Below are 12,599 nucleotides of genomic sequence, written 5' to 3'. Positions count from 1 at the left end.
GTTTTTTTCTTGCATTTGTGGCAGTGAATCCCAAAATCATCTTCCATTTACATTGTCAAAGTTTCCAAGTTTATTTAAAACTCATCTAAAATATTAGATTCCGCTTCATTTTTATAGCCAATAAGGTTACTGTATCGATCTTTATTTACTAGGACAATTCTCTTATCCTCTTTAGCGTTCAGTGCTAAATTGTTTATAGTAACGGTGTACAACTCATTGTTTATAGCTTTTGATTACTGTCATCTCCCTAAATTCTTCTTTATCTTCGAACAAACATCTCTTCAAGTATTCGATATTTATTGTTTTATTTACAACGCTTCTCTTTAATTCCTTTACACCGAAACTGGGGTTTTCTTATCTAGACTTATTTGTACGAGTACATCTTAGGACCTTAAACCACAAAATTCTTTCTTATAATTTCGCTATTCGTTAACATCTATCTTTGAATTTCCCTATTACCTTCTTATTTTTAGTAGGTGAAAACATTCGTGATCTTTGGATAATCCACTTGTATCAAAGTCCAATCTATATTTTCTTTTAATAATTTTAAAAGGGATCTCGTTTCAATTCTAGGAAATAACTGTCTGTTTCCATGTAACACTAGGATTGCAAATCTAGGATTCAAACTTCTTTAATTTGTTGTAATAAAACTTCGTACATTAGCAATTTTGAGAGGTCGAGAACTGAAAATCCTATGTAAATCGTATTTGGTTAAACTTTGTAACCTTTTGTTTTGTACATGTGACTCGCTATATACAGTTGTCGTCAAAGATGTTTAAAGGGGCAAATATTGAAATTTGTTTTCTTAGCTTTGGTTTCATTGAAAATTCTTTCATTTCCAAGCTTAATATCACATCTGTTTCTCACATTTTCCATAGATTTTCCAAAAACTGAGTATGTTCATCAGCACCCCCCCTTATAAAAGTCCTTTTCATAAAGTCGCTTGTTAAGCTTTTGGTTCTCATGTTTGTGTTTAAAACTCAATGTATTCTTTCATAAAAGGCTTCTGGGAATCGAATGCAATAAACTCTATTCACGATGGTTTCAAAAAATCATACCTATGTTTCCCAAATAGAACTTCAAATTTTCTCGAAGAAACAACCGTATTCCAGTTTCTATCCAGTAGAGTTTGTGCAAAGTTTGTTGTTTTAGTATAAATGTTCTGGAAGCAAAGAGGTAAGATCCTTGTGATGTTCATCCGTAAATTTGTTTGATATCCAAAGATCGGACTTCGTAGAATATAGCCATAATCTTCGTTCGCCAAGTGAGTTCTAATATTGTTTCTTGCCACCTTCTTTTGTTTAGAATACAATTTTATGGATCCCATCCACATGATAAGTCGCCGTAATGGTAAAACTTTGCAAGTGAGGCCATACCCATAACAGGTTATTAGCATCGAGAATAGGGAGTAAATACGTTTTGCCGGGGGCTTTGTCTTATCAAAATCTTTTAAATATTTTGTGTTATTATGCTGTTCACATATCGTTTAAATACATTGAGAAATGCCTCCGCGAATACCCTTTTTCGATCATCTAAAAATACATATCGTAAGTCGTGTATCTAGTTTGAACGCTCGATTTTAGTTAAATTATAACATAGCATCCGCCATGCAAGACTGGGGAGCTTGTTAGTATAGTGTTCCTGGAATCAAGCTTTATTGCAATCAAAACAAATATTCCTAAAATTTTCCAAAGATATCAGCGGAGCAATGATAAACATCTTGAAATGTTATAGAGAATCATAGTAATTTCCTCGATTTTTTCTCTTTAAATTTGTTCAAACATTTAAGTAGTGTTGAAAAATCTTTCTCTCAGCGATAATGCCTCTCGTCTGTTCAAAAAGTGAATAGAAAATCTTGGATTATCTCAATTCTTCTGTGTAATCAAGTTTTTCAATACTGTCGATAAATTCAATAAGTGAAATATGCCTTTTCCCAGATAGAGTTTTAAAAAAGATTTCTGTCTTCTGTCATTTGGTTGTCTTTCCTAGAATTTGCGTTCAGAGACCTATCTTGTATAAAATTGATTTGTATGTTATGAAAGTCTTCTTTCTTTTAGATTTATTAGCTAACTTTTCTATAGACGACGAGGGCCATGAATCTGAACGTGTCTACGAACGAAAAACTTGATGATTTTTCTTGGTTCTATCACCTTCGAATTCATACAACCATATCCTGAATTTACTGAATAATTTATTATATCGTTCATACGGTGTTTGCAATCAAATCAATAAACAGTTAACCGTACTGATGTTTGCCAATTCTTTTAACTGTACAATATGAGTATCAGTAAATTTGACATATTTATGACAAGAAAACTGGAATGTTTTTGTGAAAATTTTCAAATTCAGATATGCCAACATGCATGAGCTTAGCGCCTCGAAACTTGCGGGTTAAATGACAATGATCTTCTTACTTTATTATCAACTCTTATCTTTCCAAACTATCAGGGAGTAAAACCATACTGAACTTTGACTCAACATTCATAAGCAGAACCATTCACTAGATAATGACAAACGTTATGGGATATTTTGAATACGAAATTTTTTCCTTCTTCTTCTGTTCAATTTTCATAGGTTCATGTTCTTAGAGAATTATAATTTTTTTCGGCTATGTATTTCGATAATTTTTTTGCCACCGTATCTTCAAACAATTTTGGCCAGGAACATTTGGCAAATCTTCTGTCATATTTTTGCTCGGAATAACATCAATCGGCTTGTAAAAAAAAAACATATACGATTGGTCACATTTCGAACACTAAATACTAGAGTAAAACCATAAGGAAATGTGCTTCTGAGTCTTATCTTGGTTGTAAGTCGATCTTTGTGGATTGTTCTTGCATGTCGGAATTTTTTCTAATATTGCTCTCAAAAATCCATATTAAATAACGTAAGGATGGCTAAACATTCTTTTTGATAATTAAGTAAATGATTGTTAGTTTGACCTGGAAATGGCAATTAATTGGTGGTGTACAAAACATTCATGTTGGCTTGCTAAATTTCTAAATTGAATCTGTTAAATCTCCAGATTTTGTAGAAATGGGCTTAAACATTCTTCTACAAAGGAAGAAATTTTCTTTTCCTTAATGCTTGGATAACTGAGAACTCACGAGTTTATTTAAATCGGTTATCAAAACCATAATGAGATTGTAGTCTTCTTTGTTTAACCATACAATAAAATCGATTTCTAACTCGGCATCATATTTTTCAGAAATTTGTAGTACGGAACAATTTTAATTGGAGTTTCTTCTCATCATAATACTGTAGGATAATTTATAGACATTTTTGTGATATTTGTTACTTGGGAAGTTTGTGACTTCGGTTTTTCAAATAATTGTATATCTTTTAAAGACATTGGAATATACTCTAAAGCCCGAAAATATCTTCGTCATTTACAAATTTCTCGTTTGCTTTTGCTCTTATCAGTCATTTCTTTTCTAGGTTTTCCAATAAGCGACATCGGATAGAATAAAACCAAACAGATAATCATCTTTATATTTTTTTGGATCCATTTAAATACAAGCTTTCTTTTACCCTTTGATCTCTGGTGAGTAAAATCGATATCTGATCCTGCGGTTTCATAAATTCGTGTTGTAACTTAATGGCATCAAAACTAATTGTTTTCATCAACTTTTTGAATGTCCATCCAGAACCTCTATTTTGGATGGATTTGGTCTGTTTCTCGATGTGTTAACATTTATTAAATTGCTTTAGTAATAAAAATGTCGTTTACGTTCAAAGGATTTCAATCTGCTTTTATAGGTAAAGTTACATTGAGACAATCGCCCTTGTGTGTTCACCGTTCAACTATAAGTTCCATTGTCGTATTCACATGTCCAAAAGAGAGATTAATCCCTTTCATATTTTTAAATTCTCTTGAAATTTTTTCTATGTAAACTCCCTTAATTTTCTGCCTCGATAATTCTGATAGGGATTATTGGTAAATTTGTAAATTGACATGTGAAATTGATCGTTTTTAAATTTGTTAAAATGTATTGCTTTGAAAAGACCAGGTGTATTGAGGATAAAAACTTCCAACATCTATGATACTTTTCCAGGTTTTTCGTTGTATTAAGAGTTTTGGTCAATTTTCTTCTTTCGATCATTTTCCCAGACTTAAGTTGTTATCGTTATGTTTCACATGGACAATTTTATCAGCGATTGGATTGGAATTTTTTTCATCATTTAATAGATTGAGATCTTTGTTTTTATATCTTCCTTAAAGTTTTTCGTTTAATTCACCGGCAATTTTTCTGATATTGTACATCTTTTCATGATCGAGAATTTGATTTTGCTTTAGCCCAAGTCCTCAAATAATTTCAATTTCTTTCTCCATCATTAAATAAATGCCTTTGTTTTTTAGATGAATTTTAGAATTATATATTGTCCTATCATAATGGTGTTCAACAAATGGTCTTTTTTTGCAGTATGGACATGACACCATTTTTCCTTCTGCCATTTAAATAGTAAAAAAATTTATTTATCTAAATGGTGCTTGTAAACCCAACGGATTAGCGCCTCTCACGGCGTGATATCACTAACGGATAATGACGCAGGCGAAAGCGAATTATCGTGATTCAGGTCGGTCTGTAGTAGCCACACAACCGGAAACTAATAATGTCGGGTATTGCAGAGTTTTGCTTTTAAGAATAAAAATTGCGTGTTCCCGTTTACTATTATAACATTTTTTCTCTTTTCAAAATGTTTAGATAATTTTACCTATTTTAAATATGCGTACATTTTGTTCACTTGTAAATTTTCAAAATTATATTTTAAATTTAATTTTCTTAACATTTTTTACTCGCTCTCCGATGGGCTGTTGTATTGTGTTGCTGAGTATATAATATTGTCCGCGAATTCGGTTTGGGAAGTTTACCTTCTGAACTGTATTCAATGCGAGTGGCCCTTAGCGGAGAAAACACCAAGGTTCAGAAGTATATTCAGATCGGTATTCCGGAACCATTTCTCTATCCGTATTCTCGCTCTTCTCTCTCTCTAAGCCTGAAATATAGATCCCTAGCCCTATAAACGGCAGAAGTGATCTGTGATCATAGGCCATAAAAAGAGGAGGGGAGAGAGAAAGAGAACAGAGGGAGGGAGAAAAGGGTCGACCGAGAAATGGTTTTGCACTTTTTGGAACTTTGAATTTTATTTTCGTATTATTTAAATTGGAGTTCTTGAAAGAGTTTAAATGATATTGGAGAAGGTTAAGGTTCACAGAGAGCATAAGAAGTTAAATGAGATTTGGAGAAGAAAATAAGAAATCAAACATTTTTGAATTTGGAGAAAATGTAAAAGATAAATTCGGGTTTTACAATTAAATTGCCGAGTTGGAAGATTGTAAAGATACACTTGGCCGAACAGATTTTGACTGTTGTTGGATGAGAGGAAAAAAGATTAAAGAATTAAACAAAAATGAAAAAATTATCACTTGGGTTTTTTTAACTGGAAAGAAGACTATTAAAGATAAAGAAAATGTTATAACAATTAAAATTTGTAGATTAGACGGGTCTTAACTCCTAAAACTTGCAGTCCCTCCCCCGACGTCATAGTACTGTTTTTGATAACGCATAGTTGGTGGTCTGTTCCTTCATAGGAATCACATGGAATAATTATCTACCCCGAGTAATAAACGTTTTGTTTCATCCACAAAATGTGGCTATATTTCTATAAGAAAAATTCTATAATGCTCTTTAATAGATGATTGTGTTGATAAAAGTCTTGATAACATTACAAATAATTCCTAAGAACATTCACTCAATTAAGTCTTGATTTAATCTTTGAAAGAACGTATAGATATGGGAAAAATTTCATAAAAAAAACGATGAAAACTCTCATGTTTGTTTATTTTTTTACTTTCTTTTCAATATCTTTCAGTAATTATATATTAAAATATACTAATCCCTTAATTTTTTTCGTTTTTTTTGTGTGTACACAACGTGGTCGCAGTTTTCGTTCTTTCTGCAAAAAGACTCTACAAGTAAGTATCTTTGAAATTCTGTTATCATTTAAAGGAAAGTAATCGAAGACGGTAATCAACTGGTTTGTTAGAAAATAAGGCCGGGCAATTTCATCTGAATTCATCTTTGTTTGCACACTGTTTTAATGCTAGAAATTGTAGAGACTTTGGTTGAGTTTTCAATGTTGTTTATTTAGTAGAAAAGTTTTTTTATTAAAGTTACACGTTATGTTTTTAGTAAAAATGTTTTAAATTGATTAAATTTTAATTAAGATTTCGAAGATTTATTCCTTTATATTCGTAGACAGGATTTGACAACTATTTTACCAAAGCCCAACAAGCTTAAGAAAGTAGTAAGCAAAACAGCTGTAGAATTTGGTGTAATTTTTCATTCCACAGAGTAGATAGTAATGTACCGATCGCTTTTGGGAGGACGAACGACTGTAGATTCGGTTAATTTTTTCCATTGAGGATTTGCTGTGTTTATTTCTCAGCTTCCTTTATGGTACATTGAAAACGAGTATGTTTTAGACATTGAATTTACCCGTCTGTCTCCCAAAGTGAGACTAGATAAACCCCATATTCATCTACTACTATATATATATTTATATTATATATATATATACAAATATATAATATATATACATATATATTATAATAATATATATAAAACATATATATATACTAATAGATATTTATTATACAGGGTGGACCATTTAAAGACTTCTAGGACTACTTTATAACTTTTAAAACGACAAGAGAATATTGCAGGCCAAATTTGGTATTATACCGTTTTACTGGAAATTGTAAGATACTTTTCTGAGTGTATATGGTGGTTGGATTTTCACCTTTGGGGGACGGCCCGTCGGGGGGGTTATAACAAAATCTTTAATGACAGCCTATGTTGAGATTGTTCTACATTATTTTTAAATGTCTACTTAAACTGAAAACAAATGCCCGCAAAGCCGGACTTCAAAACGGTTTGATACCAGTCGGAAAGAAAATCGCGTTGTTAAATAGATTAAAAAATATATTTAACGCTATTATTACATAAGAAATAACTTATACTGTAGCCTGTTAGAAGTTAAGGGCGAATACTTAGTGACACTTCATTTAAAAAAGTTAGATGTTCAAAATGTTTTCATTTTCGGGCCGTCCAGACAATTTGGCTACGTTGTATATCAGAAAATCCTGCTTGTATTAATGAAGTACAATGAAAAGTGAAAGCAGGTGCCTCTTAGGTTCCACTGGACTTCCCCATAATGGCCTGTTATACTGTCTATCAGTTCCACTCAAACCTACAGTAAACTTTTAGTGAACCGTGAAAGAAATTAGCACTTTTAATTGATGGCGCGGCTGGGGTGATAATATAAGACCGTTATGCAGAAGTTAACCTACATTTATGTCAATGCTACTTTTCCTGAGATAGAGCTCCTATTATCTAAATCCACCAGCACACAGTTAACACCAGTTGCTCCGCTTTTTAGATACTGGTAGTGTTAAGGGATTGAGCAGACATCTGGAGCGGACCAAGTACAGCGTGACAGACGAAGACGGCTCATTATGACATTCTTCAGTCTTTTCTTATTGAAAATCCCTCAACGAATCAGTTAGATCGAAGCACCACTAATCTCATGGAATAGGTCGTGAATCATGTTATCGAAAATTATTATAGAAGTCTGTGGGTTTTAAACGCATATTTGTGTTACCCCTGTTGCAGGGACTAAGCGAAGATAGATTTGTCATCGGTCGGAGGGAATATCAGTGTAAATTAATGATGAATAAAAATTGACCTAAAACCAAATAACTTTTAGAACGGTATTGTATTTCCTCAGATGAGTCGACGTTTATGTTGAATGGGCCCATGTTTAACAGGCAATAAAACTGACCGGACGGTATTCGGGATAACGGATGTTAAACCCACACTTGGATGAGTGAGTTGTCACAACACAACATCCCCAAAAAATTAACGTACGTATGGGCAAGTGTCGTAACATACGAGGTATATTCAATTATAAAGGACCTATTTTTCAATCGATGGAAATTTAAATGCCAACTAAGTATCATGATACCCTCCCAAAATGAGATTTGTTCCTGTCTTTTCAAGCTACTCTGGGCGCTGGACTTCCCAACATGTTTTTTCCAACAAGACTGGTGGCAACCGGGCTTACACTATTGTGTTATCAGGTAAGGCAATTACTTAGGACAGCAGTATTAAACCTATTTAGACGTCTGTAATTACACCGGTGGATTGGAAAACAGCCGTGGTGCGATTGAGTGGGCCGGCTCAGTTTCTTTCCCCTGACCTAACTCCGCTTGACTACTTCCTATGGGGGCTACATCAAGGACAAAAGTGTATCGAACTCAGCCTACATAAGATCTGAACGAACTCAAGACATAGGATATCAACATTGAAGCCTCAAAGCTATTCCTACGAGAATACATATAAAATGCAGTAGCCAGGCTTTTATATCCGGTTAGCACATTGCCAGACCGACCCGATGGGTGAACTTTTATGAACACACCTACTTTAAAATACTTTTCATGTAAGTATTCCCCTCAACTTCCATAACAGCTACAGTATTAGTTATTCTCTTATGTAATTAATAGCGGGTCAAACATGTTTTAATCTTGTTGAACAGGCGATTTCTTCCGACGGATCAACCTTTTGAAGTCCGGGTTTAGCGGCAGTGTTTTTCAGTTCAAGTTAGATAATTTAAAAAATGATGTACAACTCAACATAGGCTGTCGTTAAAGATTTTGTGTTATAAACCCCCGACGGGCCGTTCCCCCAAAGGGTGAAATCTGACCACCCATGTACACAGAAAAAGTAGCTTACAATTTCCAGTAACGGTTATATTATCAAATTTGGTTCGATATCTCTCGTAGTTTAAAAGTTATTAAAGTTGCGTCCTAGAGATTAATGGTCACCCTGTATAGATGTATTTATATTATTACAGGATATTATGTAATAATAATTCGGCAAGTGTGATTATTATTGGATACGTGAAGTATATAATGTAACTATATACATTACATAAAATCCCACTAATTAACAACACACGTAGAGCCCTCCCAAAGTTTAGCTCCAAAGAACACGGCCACATTATTTAATCGATGCGTTGGATATACACGACGCCGCCAATTATTACTGATAACACGAACTGAATAATTTTATCCCGTAAATCCGCGGGGGGGGGAGGATTTTACTGTCGCATCCGCTGTGATCATTAATAATATGCTGTGTCAAAACTTACAGCTTCATATTGTTTGTTGTAGATTTCTACACATACCGTAATTCCTGATAAAAGCATATAGAACTGCTTAATAACGGCAGCAATAGTTCATATGTTTCCTTATTTAAAATTATTTATTTTACAGTAAGTAACACTTAATTTTTTCCTGTGTTTGGTAATATGTATCTAGATATTAAACAAGGTTCTGTACTTTTTTGTTGAAGTGAGAAAAGCTTTAAGAGAGGAAGAGGATGGTACTTAAGCAAATAATATTGGAGTGTTACTTACGTAAAAATATAAAGAAAGTGTCCAAGACAGATCCTTAATCATTGTGGTATATGAAAAATATTCAGTACCCAATAACGTAAGGCAACTCCTTTATTCTACATAAAACAATTACAAAAGGTCAAAGAATTATTTAATGTGTGTAATTATTAGTGTTAGTTTCTATATAAAACCCTATAGCCATTGAACTGGAGATTCCCCAGTATTAAGATTTCTAACCGTTATTATTAATGCATTGCATATCACGTACTGTGCTGGACGCCACAACACACACTGTTACCCACACTGGTTTCCCCAATAAAAACTTGCTCATTTTTGGTCCATAAACGCTTTGAGGGCATATTCAATTATTGTGGCAAATAACAACAAGTGCTGTCGTATACTAGTTACTACCTAAACGATTTTTTATAATGTTGTTAAATTATAATAATTTTGTGTTTATAAAATTATTTATGTTTGTTTTCAAGTTATTACATAATGACTGTAACGAACACTCCGTAGTTAGGTTTCGAGATCTGAAGACAAAGTTTCCCGAAACTCCAGCAACCTCCATTTCTCCCCCACTAGTCCCGGAATAATGTGGCTCTATAACATGTTTTCAACTGTGATGATTGTTTGTAAGTCTCTTTTGGCATTGACAAAATTTTAGAAAAAATCCTCAAAAATCTAACAACCGTCCGCCTGTAGTTCCCACGCTTGTAGCTGTGGACAACGCCATTCAAGGACGATAAGCCGCGCACGGTTTTTAAATGTCGTAGTTGTCTTTGAAAATAATTATAAAATTACGTTTCCTGAAGTTGAAAAAAGGTACATGTACTCATCTGTGGAGGCTTCCTCTAAGAACATCTAAAAATCATGATTATGCCATTATAATAGAATCTCGGACGTTAGGGGTCTCTGGTGAATCAATAGAATAATTATAGAAAGTGAATTTTTGTCCTGAAAGTTTTAAGCTATTGAATGGCCTATGTCGTGTAAAAATTGTTGTAGTCTATCCTACTATTTTTTTTCCATATAAATATATCCAAGTATCTTGGGAGGTTAACAAATTCTACAATATCAGTGTATAAATTTTTTTAATACCTAACAAAACAAAGTATTGGTTCAAAGTAATCAAACCGCAAACACATATTGTCAGTATAGCCCCCTGCAGAAACTTACAGATCATCAATATTGGTTATAAATGGTTTTGAGCGCGACATGCGTCCCCATTATTTAGTTCAGTATTGTGGCCATTAAAATAATTTTGAAAATAATTTCAATGAATCTTTAAACAGTGTTTTAGAATGTAAAATATAGACCAGCTGTTCTTGGGAAATGGGAATTTGACCTTTCTTTACTCTAAAGAGAATTCATAGAATAAACGTATCAGGATCTAATCAATACTAGTTTTTACTATTAAAATCAAACTTTTGATAAGTCTTACAATATAGTATTGTTAGTGGGAAAAACAATTATAGCTTTTGTATATTAAAATGATTTCCACATTTGGCAATTTATACAATAAAATTGGTTAATAGCCGTGGGCAATCCTTCATTTAGTTCCAAAGAAATTCCACAAAATATCTTTGGGTTAATAATTCTCTCATAGAATATATATTTTTTTACAATTTTATGTTTAAAAAAATCCGAATAAATGCACGGTTATCTTCAGTAAGATTTGTTTTACGTCATTTGACTCTAGTCAATAGTCCCTGTCTCTTTCGGCCCATTTTTTGTCCTAGTAAACAATAAAGCATTGACTTTTGTAACCTTCATTAGAATTTTCCATAAAGATTAAGCTTGAAGAATAAGCTTGTGTAACTTAGTAAATTAAATAGTTATGTCGTAATAGACGTTTTAATGTTGTTAATATTTTATACATTATCAGATTGTAAAAAAAACCTTAAAACCTACAATGGCGTTGCCACCGCGTCCACAACGCTGTGATAGCCACGTTAAATTAAACGTCTAACATATAAAGTGACAAAAACGATCTCTCTTCAGTTATCACAAGTTATAAATTTATTTGGTTGCACCAATTAAATCTGGGCCACACAAAGGTATTTATGAATGATGTAATACCATGAATGTCAGCAAATTTAATTTCAAGTTCATCGCCAGGGAGAAACCTGTATGTTGATACGCCGTATACAAAGTAAAAAATACCAAGGTCTTCTTTGAACTTTTATAGGAAGTGTATTATATTTAAAGAAATATGACCTTTCATCGTGCACATTTTTCCTTGTCACAAATATATTTTTAATATTACTTTATCCTTTTACTTTCATTTGTTGATAAGACATGTACAAACAAAGAAACTATAAATTTATTGGGTTTAATTATATTAAACTACCTAAATAAAATAAAGCATTAAAAGCAGAAAAAATTTGGGACAATGTACTTATTTTTCAAGACGTTTTAAAACTATGGAAACTGCAAAAATTTAATAAATGATCTAAGCGATTAAGATATTCAAAATTTCTAAAAGATCCTGTGAGGTGAGAATTCCCAGCACGAAAGGTAACATTGATTATCTAATGGGGAACTGACTTAGAAACAAAGCCTCTTACCAAGACGTAGTTGTGCTTCATTTATTGTTAAAGAGAAACATTGGCATTAAATTTTCTTTATAAAAATCAGAAACGTAACGTTGTGTCAGCTGTTTCCAAATAAAACACAATTCAACACAATCTTCAGGGTACATAAATTAGGTACTTTTTGTAAATATTTAAGGCTACACATATTTGTGTGTTTTTTTTTCCCCGGGTTATGCCACCTAAGTATACTTAACGGTATTTACCGAAGGGTATTTGAATATTCAAGAAGGAAGTTGCTGCCAAATAAAATATGTTTTTCAAATTCATGAAAATGTTTTTTTGTCTTAAAATTCTTTTCTAGTATGTCATTTTAAACCACAACACAAAATAACAATGGCAAGGGATAAACTTCACAAGTTTGTTGATATCCGAGAGTTAAGTTTACTAATACCATGGTAGCGAAATTATTTTAAAAAATCGTCTTATATAAATTAAATAAGAATTATTGAGGAAAAAGTAGTAATGTTTAATGATTAAGTTTTAAAGTAAACCCTATATAACCTTCAGTTATTATGTTTATAAACTCGATTATGCCATAGGTTG

Source organism: Homalodisca vitripennis, unplaced genomic scaffold (assembly GCF_021130785.1).
Source record: "Homalodisca vitripennis isolate AUS2020 unplaced genomic scaffold, UT_GWSS_2.1 ScUCBcl_283;HRSCAF=1912, whole genome shotgun sequence".
NCBI lineage: Eukaryota > Metazoa > Arthropoda > Insecta > Hemiptera > Cicadellidae > Homalodisca > Homalodisca vitripennis.
Note: the sequence above shows the minus strand (reverse complement) of the source record.